The sequence below is a fragment of the Schistocerca piceifrons genome, chromosome 9 (assembly GCF_021461385.2).
Source record: "Schistocerca piceifrons isolate TAMUIC-IGC-003096 chromosome 9, iqSchPice1.1, whole genome shotgun sequence".
Classification (NCBI taxonomy): Eukaryota; Metazoa; Arthropoda; class Insecta; order Orthoptera; family Acrididae; genus Schistocerca; species Schistocerca piceifrons.
Genome location: NC_060146.1, coordinates 142,525,931 through 142,536,507, shown reverse-complemented (window position 1 = coordinate 142,536,507; position 10,577 = coordinate 142,525,931). Strand labels below are relative to the sequence as shown.

Genomic DNA, 10,577 nt, shown 5'->3' with positions numbered 1-10,577 from the left:
TACAGTACGTGTGGAAATTCTGCCTGCCGCGCGGAATGGCCGCGCGGTTAGAGGCGCCATGTCACGGATTGCGCGGCCCCTCCCGCCGGAGGTTCGAGTGCTCTAAACGTGTGTGACTTCCTAAGGGACCAAACTGCTGAGGTCATTGGTCCCTAGACTTACACATTACTTAAACTAACTTATGCTAAGAACGACACACACACCCACGCGCGAGGGAGGACTCGAACCTCCGACAGGAGGGCCCGCGCAATCCGTGACACGGTGGCTTAAACCACGCGGCAACTCCACGCGGCTTCGAGGCCTCCGTCGGGTATGAGGGTGTTTGTTCCTAGCATAAGTTAGTTTAAGTAGTGCGTGAGTCTACGGACCGATGACCCCAGCAGTTTGGTCTCTTACGAGTTCACACACATCTTAACTTCTGCCTCAGTTTCCTGAAGAACCTAGCTTCTAGCAGGTCTGTGTCTCCTACTTGATCCACACCGTCTTCATTTGCACGCTCAGACGTAATATGACTGCAGGGAACAACGCCAGTCTCATACAGTTTAGAGAAAACACGTGTAAACAGTACAGAATCTGCTTCTCTGCGGGTAGGGAATCGCCTAGCGTATTCTCTACAAGCAGCAGAATCAGCGTTTCCGTTACAAAACCCGGACACAATACTCAACATTTGTATGAGGGACGTTCAATAAATAACGCAACTCACTGTTTTGTTCTCGGCCATTTTCGGCTGAAAAACTGCGGAATATTCCCATTTCAGTCCCTGTAGTTTCACGAATTTCCGATAGGTGGCGCCACTACACGTAGCCGTCAGCGTCTGTAATGGAGGCGTCTATTAAGTAAAGAGCTATCACTTTCTTTTCAAGGAAGACCAGAGCATAGCAGTTAGTCCTAGGCGCTTGCAGAATGTCTACGGCGAGTTGGCACTGAACAAAAGCACGATGAGTCGTTGGGTGAGGCATCTATCATGATCGTAATATCGCGCAAACCTATCTCCCGCGCGCCGGCCGGTTGCACACAGCTGTGGCTCCTGCCATGTTGGAACGCGCGGACGATCTCAATCGAGGCGATCGACGGATCGCAATCAGACACCTAGCTACTCAACTGGACGTCTCTGTCGGCTGTGCTGACACATTCGTCCTGCAGTTGGGGTACTCAAACGTGTGCGCCTGCTGGCTTCTTCGCCGCCTAACAGAAGACAATGTTTGACTCAAAGAATAATGCACTTCGCAGGAAGCAGTTCGTGGATGATGTGGAGGTTATTGATGCCGCAGGACTTTCAAAAATGGCTCTGAGCACCATGGGACTCAGCCGCTGAGGTCATCAGTCCCCTAGAACTTAGAACTACTTAAACCTAACTAACCTAAGGACATCACACACATCCATGCCCGAGGCAGGATTCGAACCTGCGACCGTAGCGGTCTCGCGGTTCCAGACTGCAGCGCCAGATCCGCGCGGCCGCAGGACTTTGGCACCGCCTTCGACCAGTAGGGAGGTACTATGCGGACATACGGGCCGTCCCATACGGTGGTGTAAGGCCAGCGCATTGAACGGAGATTATGGTGAATAATAGGGTCTTCTCACCAAAAGTGGAGAAAAATATGGTCTGTTGGAAATCTGAATAAAACCAACCAGCTTTCGGAAAAAAGTGTTGCATTACTTATCGAACGCCGCTCGTACATAAGTGCGACATGCCTAAATGTAGAATTGTCATCAGCGATTTTTGATATCCTTTGACCCTGAATTTTAACCACACTCCTCAACCTGTCTGTTATTGCCGTCATTGTTTCTTCGATGTATTGATTGAATGGCAGGGGCGAAAGGCTGCGTCTTGCACCATTGTCAACTCCGAGCACCCTTCTGTTTCTGATCTTCCATCATCTTATTTCTCCCTCTTGGTTCTTGTACATAACCAGCCGCGGTGGTCTTGCGGTTCTAGGCGCTGCAGTCCGGAACCGCGGGACTGCTACGGTCGCAGGTTCGAATCCTGCCTCGGGCATGGATGTGTGTGATGTCCTTAGGTTAGGTTTAAGTAGTTCTAAGTTCTAGGGGACTGATGACCTCAGATGTTGAGTCCCATAGTGCTGAGAGCCATTTTTTCTTGTACATATTGTATAACACCCGTCTTTACCTGTAGCTTACACCAATTTAGCTAAAAATTTAGAACATCTCGGAGCAGTTTGCAATTTCGAACGCTTTTTATAGATCGACAAATGCTGTGGACGTGTGTTCATAGTCTTTAAGTCCCGCCTCTACAATCAAGTGCTACGTCAGAGGCGCCTGTCTGGTGCCCTTGCAAACGAACGTTGTTGATATCCACCTGGCGGCTTCCACTTGCTTTGATCATTCGCCGTTGAGTTAACCGCTAATCGCTGTAAGTACTGTCACCATAAATCCGCCTGTGTCCAATATGCGCCGTACAACTGGGGTTTTATTTAGTTAATGGTGTCTGAGCTACATCTGTAATTTATTAATGGGCTATATATACAAAGTTACAAATACCCGCCAGGTTAGCTGAGAGCGCTAACGCGCTGCTTCCTGGAGTCGGGTATGCGCGCCGGCCCCGGGTCGAATCCGCCCGGCGGATTAACGACGAGGGCCGGTGTGCCGGCCAGCCTGGATGTGGCTTTTAGGCGGTTTTCCGCACACCCCTAGACGAATACAGGGTTGGTCCCCACGTCCCGCCTCAGTTAGACGGCTCGTAGACATCTGAACACTTTCGCACTATTCCATGGCTTCCACTAGTCGCAGACAGTTGGGGTACACTAGTTCCTTCCAGGGGGGTAAGGGATGGCGGCAGGAAGGGCATCTGGCCACCCCTTCAATTAACCACGCCAAATCCGATCGTAACCATGCCGACCCTGCGAAAACTGCAGCATAAGGCACAAGTGAAAGAAGAAGAAGAAGAGAATATACTAGGTTACAAATACAACTAAATAACAGTTATACATTCATGGTCTTCACATATCGTAAGCCGTCATTATTGTCTATAGCAAGGCTCATATCTGTCTCCAGTGTTTGGCACACTTCACTGCCGTGCCGTTGGCCAACCACAGGTCTTGGAAACTGGATGGGGCCAGCAAGGATGGACAGGTCAGCAGGTGTGTCATCGTTTATTTTCCTCCACATTGGCAGTGCTCTTCTTCGGCGTATTCGCACTTGAACAGGTTATCCTTTGATCTTGCCATTTGACAGCTAAGTCTATTTAGGCTCTTCCAGACTCTGCATTCCGATTGTGATCCAGCAGGAAGCTTTGCTTTAACGTTACAACTTTTAAGGCTGTCTTTATCCAATTTCTGTTTCCACACTGATTCCCTGGTTGTAGATTGACTTTCGTTTAGTGGACGTTCAACTTTTGTGAAATCTTTCCTAGATTTAAGTCTTGCCACCACTGGCTGATGTGTGTACATGGGATGTCTCCTATCTTCGCACTGCCTGCTGCGTTCGGCCATCAGCAACGTTTGCCGTCTGATCTGGGGGAGCGGGGGGGCTATTCCGGAACACATATAAAGGAGATCACGCCAGAATGAGATTTTCACTCTGCAGCGGAGTGTGCGCTGATATGAAACTTCCTGGCAGATTAAAACTGTGTGCCCGACCGAGACTCGAACTCGGGACCTTTGCCTTTCGTGGGCAAGTGCTCTACCAACTGAGCTACCGAAGCACGACTCACGCCCGGTACTCACAGCTTTACTTCTGCCAGTACCTCGTCTCCTACCTTCCAAACTTTACAGAAGCAGGAGAGCTTCTGTAAAGTTTGGAAGGTAGGAGACGAGGTACTGGCAGAAGTAAAGCTGTGAGTACCGGGCGTGAGTCGTGCTTCGGTAGCTCAGTTGGTAGAGCACTTGCCCGCGAAAGGCAAAGGTCCCGAGTTCGAGTCTCGGTCGGGCACACAGTTTTAATCTGCCAGGAAGTTTCAAAGGAGATCACGGTTTGTAAGCTTCAGGCATCCCACAATTAATCACCATTAGTCATTCAGTGCTGCATCTAGCTTCTGGGTATATGTCAATCTTCTCCATATGGGGCATGCATATACAGCTGGAGCAAAGTACAATGCCACGGATGATGCACATAGAATTTCAGAATTTGCTCCCCAGTGTGAGTTGGTAAGTTTGCGGATCACATCGTTCCATGTGTTGACTTTTGCTCTAGTTTTGTAAGGCAATGTTCGATCTAACGTGACTCCAAGATGAACTGGGTTTGGGCAGTGTTTTTGAGTTAAATGAGTTACATTTCAACTGTAATTCCCTTGAGAGGTGGCATGCCTGTAAGATCCACACAGTGACTTGCTCCCTCTCATATTTATATCTTACGCTAATTCGGTTTGGGGAAGTATTGCCGAGTATGGTCATTACAAGGCTAGTATTGAGAACTCAGAAGATACGAATATTTTCCTCTCTACTTGCATGAGGTGAAAATTTGCTATTCCTTCACACGCGGACTTCCCACGCAGCGTCTCTCGTCACCCGGGTGGTCCGGTGACAGGCGGGTACTGCTGATCTTGAAAGGGTCAAGCTGACGGGTGTGAGGGAGTAGAGTGGATGCTGTCCAGACGCCGACATAAGAGCGGGGACGACATGCCCTCAGGGGCCTGAAGGAGCGGCTGGGCCTAGAGATTCCGTTACTTCGCATGAACTTAGTGAAAACACTTTCTGACGGGCTACCAGCGAGGCGTGGGAATGACTTGTGTTCCCAGGCAGTCTCAGCTGGCAAATTCCTGCGTTTTCTGCAAAATCATAACTGTGATTGGCTTGCTCAGGGCATAGCTCCGTGACGTAGCAAAATTGGCGCAGAAATTGGCGCCAACTATCTCCATTGGTGGAATAGGAGTGCTTCGGCAATAGAGTGGAATTTTCCGCCGGTTTTCGAGTTGCTGATTGGCACATTTAACCACGGCCACTGTCATGGGGGCGGTAATGTTCTCTGTTCGACTTGTACGGGTGCTCTTGGTTGAGTCGGCTCTCGCCTTTCGGTCGGAGTTGGTTACAAGACTGAGCTCTCGCTCCTCTGGACAGCCTGCCATCCGTTGCCTGTCTAATATACTTTCATTTAATTGTAACTGTTTAACTAAGTTGCTGAAGTTTCGACTTCAACATAACTTTCCGAGTACAGTTGGCAATTGAGCGTTCTGCATACAAGCGGCCTATGTTGTCTGTCTTGAGCAGTTTTGGATAAAGTTGACTGTATCGGAGTTACTGTGTGACTTCGCTTGTGCAAATCAATCACTGTACCGTCAGTGATTGTGTAGTGAGCCTTCTTCGTCTCCTCAGAGGCGTATTTGTGTTGCTATGAAGTCTTTAGTATGGAACAATCAGACCAGGATAATTTCTTTCGGGCTATACTCGCGACATTATCATCACCACGACAGGACGTCGAAGCAACCAGCCATCGCCTCCGGTACGCCAGATCGTGTCCTTGCAGCTATGAAGACAGCTTGGTAATGTATGTCCGCAGCACCGGCAGATTAGGGCATTTTGCTCTGTGACAATGAGAGCTCAGCAGAGCACGCCTATTCCCGTCTTTTCTAACGTGGTTCTGTCTTGGATGTTCATTGTCTTACTTCTCACTACTGCAGCAGCAACTAATGTTGGGTTGGCTGGGTGTTTATCTTAAGATTTAAGTTGCAAAGAATTGGCTCCACATACCACTTGGTCATAAATGTCACAACGTAGTTTATGGACAACTTCACCCTCACAGCATTCATTTGAGTATCCAGCTGGACGTATTGTAAATGTTTCATGTGTTTTGTTTATTATTTTGAGTTTAGCCATATATATATATATATATATATATTTCGATGACAAAAAACGCGAAACTGTCGCCCAAAAACGCGGGGCCCGAATTTGCAGTGGCCACGAAATGTTTATGTATTTTCCTTTCAGTGTCTATTGTTATATATGTATATATATATGTATTTAGTGATAAATGTATGTATGTGTATCATGATTAATGCAATGTATTAATGAATGTGCAACCACTCTTTCATGAAAAAACGTACTACTGCAAGCGAGTCAGAGAAGACGATCCTGATAGTACTGAGAAACTGTAACGGCTACGTAATCCGGGGGCAGCCGAACCCCGAGATCAGATAAACTAAAGGTAAGACTACAGTGTAGTTGTCCTGTTTGTAGAAGCTGAGCTCCAGTGAAGTGATCTCATATCGCTACTGGTGTGCATATTGTGTGTAGTTTGATGTTAGTGTTATGACAGGACAAAGTTGATGGTAGATAGTAATTTTTAGTGGGCAGTGTAGTGTAGATAAATTAACGTATTTTGTGTGCAAGTGGCAAAACTGTCAGATTTTGTGTTTGAGTAAGCAGTTTAGGAATATGGTTAAGTTGCGTAGTCAACGTCCGAGCAATATGGATACTGAGGAACAGCAATTAGTTAGTGCAGGAAATGTAGAACCGGGTACCTTAAGCAGTACAAGTACTCTTTTTGAGGATATAACATGCGAAAATGTGGGGGCGGGCCACAGGAAGTGGTGCCACCGCCCACTAGTGCTCAAGGAGATGTAGATAAAGAAATTACACCACCTCCAGACAAGCAGGAACCAGAGAGTGGTAAGCTTCCTGGCAGGTATTCACTTCAGGCTATATTAGAGCGTGTGCTAAATTACCAGGCAGAGTTTGCCCAACAGCAAGTGGAGCGAGATCGCAAGCAAGCTGAGCGAGACCAGCAACTTGTGCAATCGTTAGAAAATATGAAAAAAGAGATTGCAGATATGAAACAGAATTATGAGTCGATACCTAAGGCCGTGCAGGAGTTGATGGTACAGGTCAATAACCTGCAAGTAGCAAACACTAACAGGGTAGACGAAATAGGTGTATTAGCCAACCGAGTAGAAAAGCTAGAAATAGATTCCACACAGCTTGTAGAGCAGAAGTGGAACGAACAAGCAACTAAAATTGAAACCGAATTCAACTCATGGCTAGAAGTGAAGGAGAGTGAGATTGAAAAAAATATTAATTCTAAAGTACAAGCAGCCATAGCAGATAGAAATTCCGAATCGTTCAGTACCGCAGTAAATAGTCAGGTACAGAACGACGTGCAAACCATCAAACAAATACTCAGTGAGGATATTCCGCAGTGGCAAGTGAATATTAACAAACGGATATCCGACTTGGAAAAGGGTTTAGCACAAAGCAGAAAACATCTGGAACATGAAACTGTGTCGCCAACAGCCAATGTTTTTGGGCAACGCACAACCTTATACGCGACACAACAATGGTGAATCTGTAGTCGATAATGCGAAGAGCTGTAGCTTCGGTTCGGAGCAGACAGCATATGTCCCAGGAGCAAATCTATATAGTTCAAAAATATTAGTTGAAGAAAGTTTAATCAAAAATAGCCAGTTTCAAACGTTTACTACTGAACGGAAGTCAGTACACCCAGTAGTATTCATAAAAAGCTTTAAAAATATCTTGCCTAGTGTGTGGAATGAAGCACAGAAAATTCAATACGTAATGTCATACATTCAGGGTGATGCAGCGTTGTGGGCTACGGAAGTAGCAGACAGCTGCATGACATATGAACAGTTCGAAAGGGCGTTTCTGTCGAAATATTGGTCGCCTTGTATACAAGAGCGTCTAAGAAAAGAAGTATATAATCCCGAACCGTACTCACCCCGTCTTGGGAATTTGAGACGGTATTTTGAAAAGTATATAAACAAAACGCGCTACTGGGACGAGCCTATATCACCAAGAGACATAATAAGACTACTAAAATCACATTTACCCATTCATATCAAAGAGAAATTAATACACGTACCAGAAAGCGACATGGAAAACTTCCTGTCTGTTCTAGATTCAATAGACTTGATCCAGGAAGACGCAAAATCAGCGTGCGACCACTCGCGGAATAATGGATCAGGGTGTAACCATGACAGAAATAATACTGCACAAAACCACAACCATGGAAATGGTGGGGGTGGTAACAAGCGGCAAGAGCATTCGCAAAATGGTAGTAATGGTAGAAGCCAGAACGGGTATGGGCAACCAACTTATAATAAAAAGCGTCGATTTGACGACCGGTACGAATCCGGAATGACAGGGACCAACCGCTGGAAAAATGCGCGAGGTCAGTGGCATAGCAATTATAGTGATAGTAATCGAAATTGGCATCAGAATCAGAGAACAAGCCCAGAGCGACAGGGTAATGACCGGTATGACAACAATAGACCACCACCGCAAAACGCGCCTATTGCGCAGCCGTGGCGGCCTACAAATCAGAATGTACACATAGTGGAGGTCACGGACAATAGCCGTCCAAGTGCCTCACAAGTAAGCAATCCAACAAACTAGGATCGGCCTCGATATGCTCTCCATCGCTGGCCGAGGGGTGGAGTGAGAGCAACACGAATGGTAATAATATACCCGGAATAAGTATGCTGCGATACAACGACGGTATCAGTATGGATAAAGATCTACTGAACGAACCGCACGAATGTAAGAAAGATAATAACGAAAATGTGCAAGCCATAATAGAAGCGAAAATCAATGATGTTACAGTGAATATAATCATCGACACAGGTGCCTCAGTAAGTGTAATGAGTATAGAGTTATCTAAAGCACTGGGAAAAGGACGTAGCATACCGACTTTCCCGGTTAATAATTGTAAGGTGTCTGGAGCCATAAGTGCACAGAGCCAATTAGTTAAATACCAGGTGCAGGTAGAGATTTGTAAGGAGGCCGAAGCCATAGTGAGCTCGTTCCTCATTGTTAAAGGACTAAAGGTGGCCTGCATTCTGGGAGTAGATTTTCTCCTTGAGAGGGACGCAGTGATCGACCTCTCCTTGGGGAAACTAAGCATAGTTAATAAAGGTAGGAGGATTGAGTTGTCTTTGATGAAATCGAAGGAGATACTTGTACCATGTTGTAATCGAATTAATATCAAATGTAGAAACCCCTGGGTACTACACCTCGATGATTTTTCACATGTAGCAGACCTCTATTACCCGAAGTTAGAGGATCGAAATTTTGAACCGAATGTTGAGACATTTCAAACCAAAGTGCAGGAATTTGAAGGTTTAAGCGATATCCAAAAGCAACAGTTGACGCAGCTGCTATCGGAATATACTATGGTATTTACCGACCGACCAGGAATAGTCAAAGGGTACCACTATCACATAGAGGTGATGCCCCACAAAACATACTGTCGCGCAACTTACTCCATCCCTTGGTCGAGGAGGGAAGTAGTGGCTAAAGAGATTCGGAAGATGTTGGCACACGAATGTAGCTATTTGTTAGCACATCCCCAGACGGGGAAAATAAAAGGACTGTATCCACGTAAAGATGTAAAGTTATTTATTCAGTGACATGTCTGATGTAAATAGTAGTGGTAAGAAGATTTCAATTGTGTTTTAGAGTATAAGTATGTCAGTTTTAAGAAAGAATTTATGTATAGTTACAATTTTGAGGAAGTAGAATCAGTAAACTGAGCAATAATATGCAAATGGAAGACTTTGTTTACAGACAGTTAGTGTCATTAAAATACTACATGCTCTTCAAGCAATGAATAATCTTTTGTTGATAAAATAATGATTAATTTCTTGAATCATTTTGTAGTAAGTAAGTACAACTAATGATGAAATCTCCTATAAATATGTAGCAGATGTAATTGTGTTAGAATCAAGGAACCCTGAGAGAGAGTCTATACTAGCCAAAAATTGACTTTGTAGTACGAAATAATTATGTGATGAAATGTTTACTGCCAATAGTGATCTGAGAACGACACTGGAGCAGAATCCAATAAAAAACAAAACCGTTCCGTGTAATCTATGCTTTGTATGTATGAATGCTTCAATTGAAGCCTGTGTACTTGGCACACGTTTTTGAATATTAATTACGCGGTACGCGAATCAAGTTACGCGGAAACTACACTGTAGTCCTGTAGGACGGACCGTTAAAAATAATACTAATACTAAATGAAGTATTTATTGAACAATATGCCCAAGTCAAGCTGTCATGCACATGGTAAAATCTGTTTGCTAGATGGGTGATAACCTGGCAAGCTACACTAAAAGAGGAAAAGAAAGCTATGTACAAAAAACATCATACACCTTTAAATAATTACAAAAAAGCAATATATGCCTAGTAACAGTATTAAAAGTGTGTAATGAGAAGGTAACACAATGGACTCAATGTAGAAGAGAGTGATTATGCTAAGAACAGTTGTTATGCATTAAAAATAAACTGTGTGCATAAACAACCTAGGAAAGGACGGAATATTGTGTGTAGTATGGACAGAAAATGACTGTTGTAACTGCACCAATATATACGTCGGTATAAGTTAAGTGTTGAGTGACTAACTGTCATAGTGCAGTGCTCAACGAACAGTAGTACACTGTGAGTAAAAACGGTAGTTAGTGATCCGTTCGGAGTCGATTCAAACAAACATCGCTCGACGGAGACATTTAGTATGTGTGTACCGAAATATTTTCGCGTGTTGAAAGACGCTCTGGCAGTGTATCAACCGTGAGAACAAGTGAAAGTGTGTAGTACAATGTGCGTGTGACGAACCCTGAATACCAGTGTCACAATGCCACAAGAAACCTGTTATCATGCCAAAACATCCAGTGC

The 10,577-nt window shown here is 45.0% G+C and overlaps 1 non-coding gene across 1 annotated transcript; it reads left to right on the top strand.

Annotated features, from left to right (window-relative positions):
- The first annotated feature begins 3,814 nt into the window (after window positions 1-3,814).
- Trnas-cga lies at window positions 3,815-3,889 on the top strand. Its single transcript has one exon. It is a non-coding gene; the product is annotated as a tRNA-Ser (tRNA).
- Window positions 3,890-10,577: the final 6,688 nt, after the last annotated feature.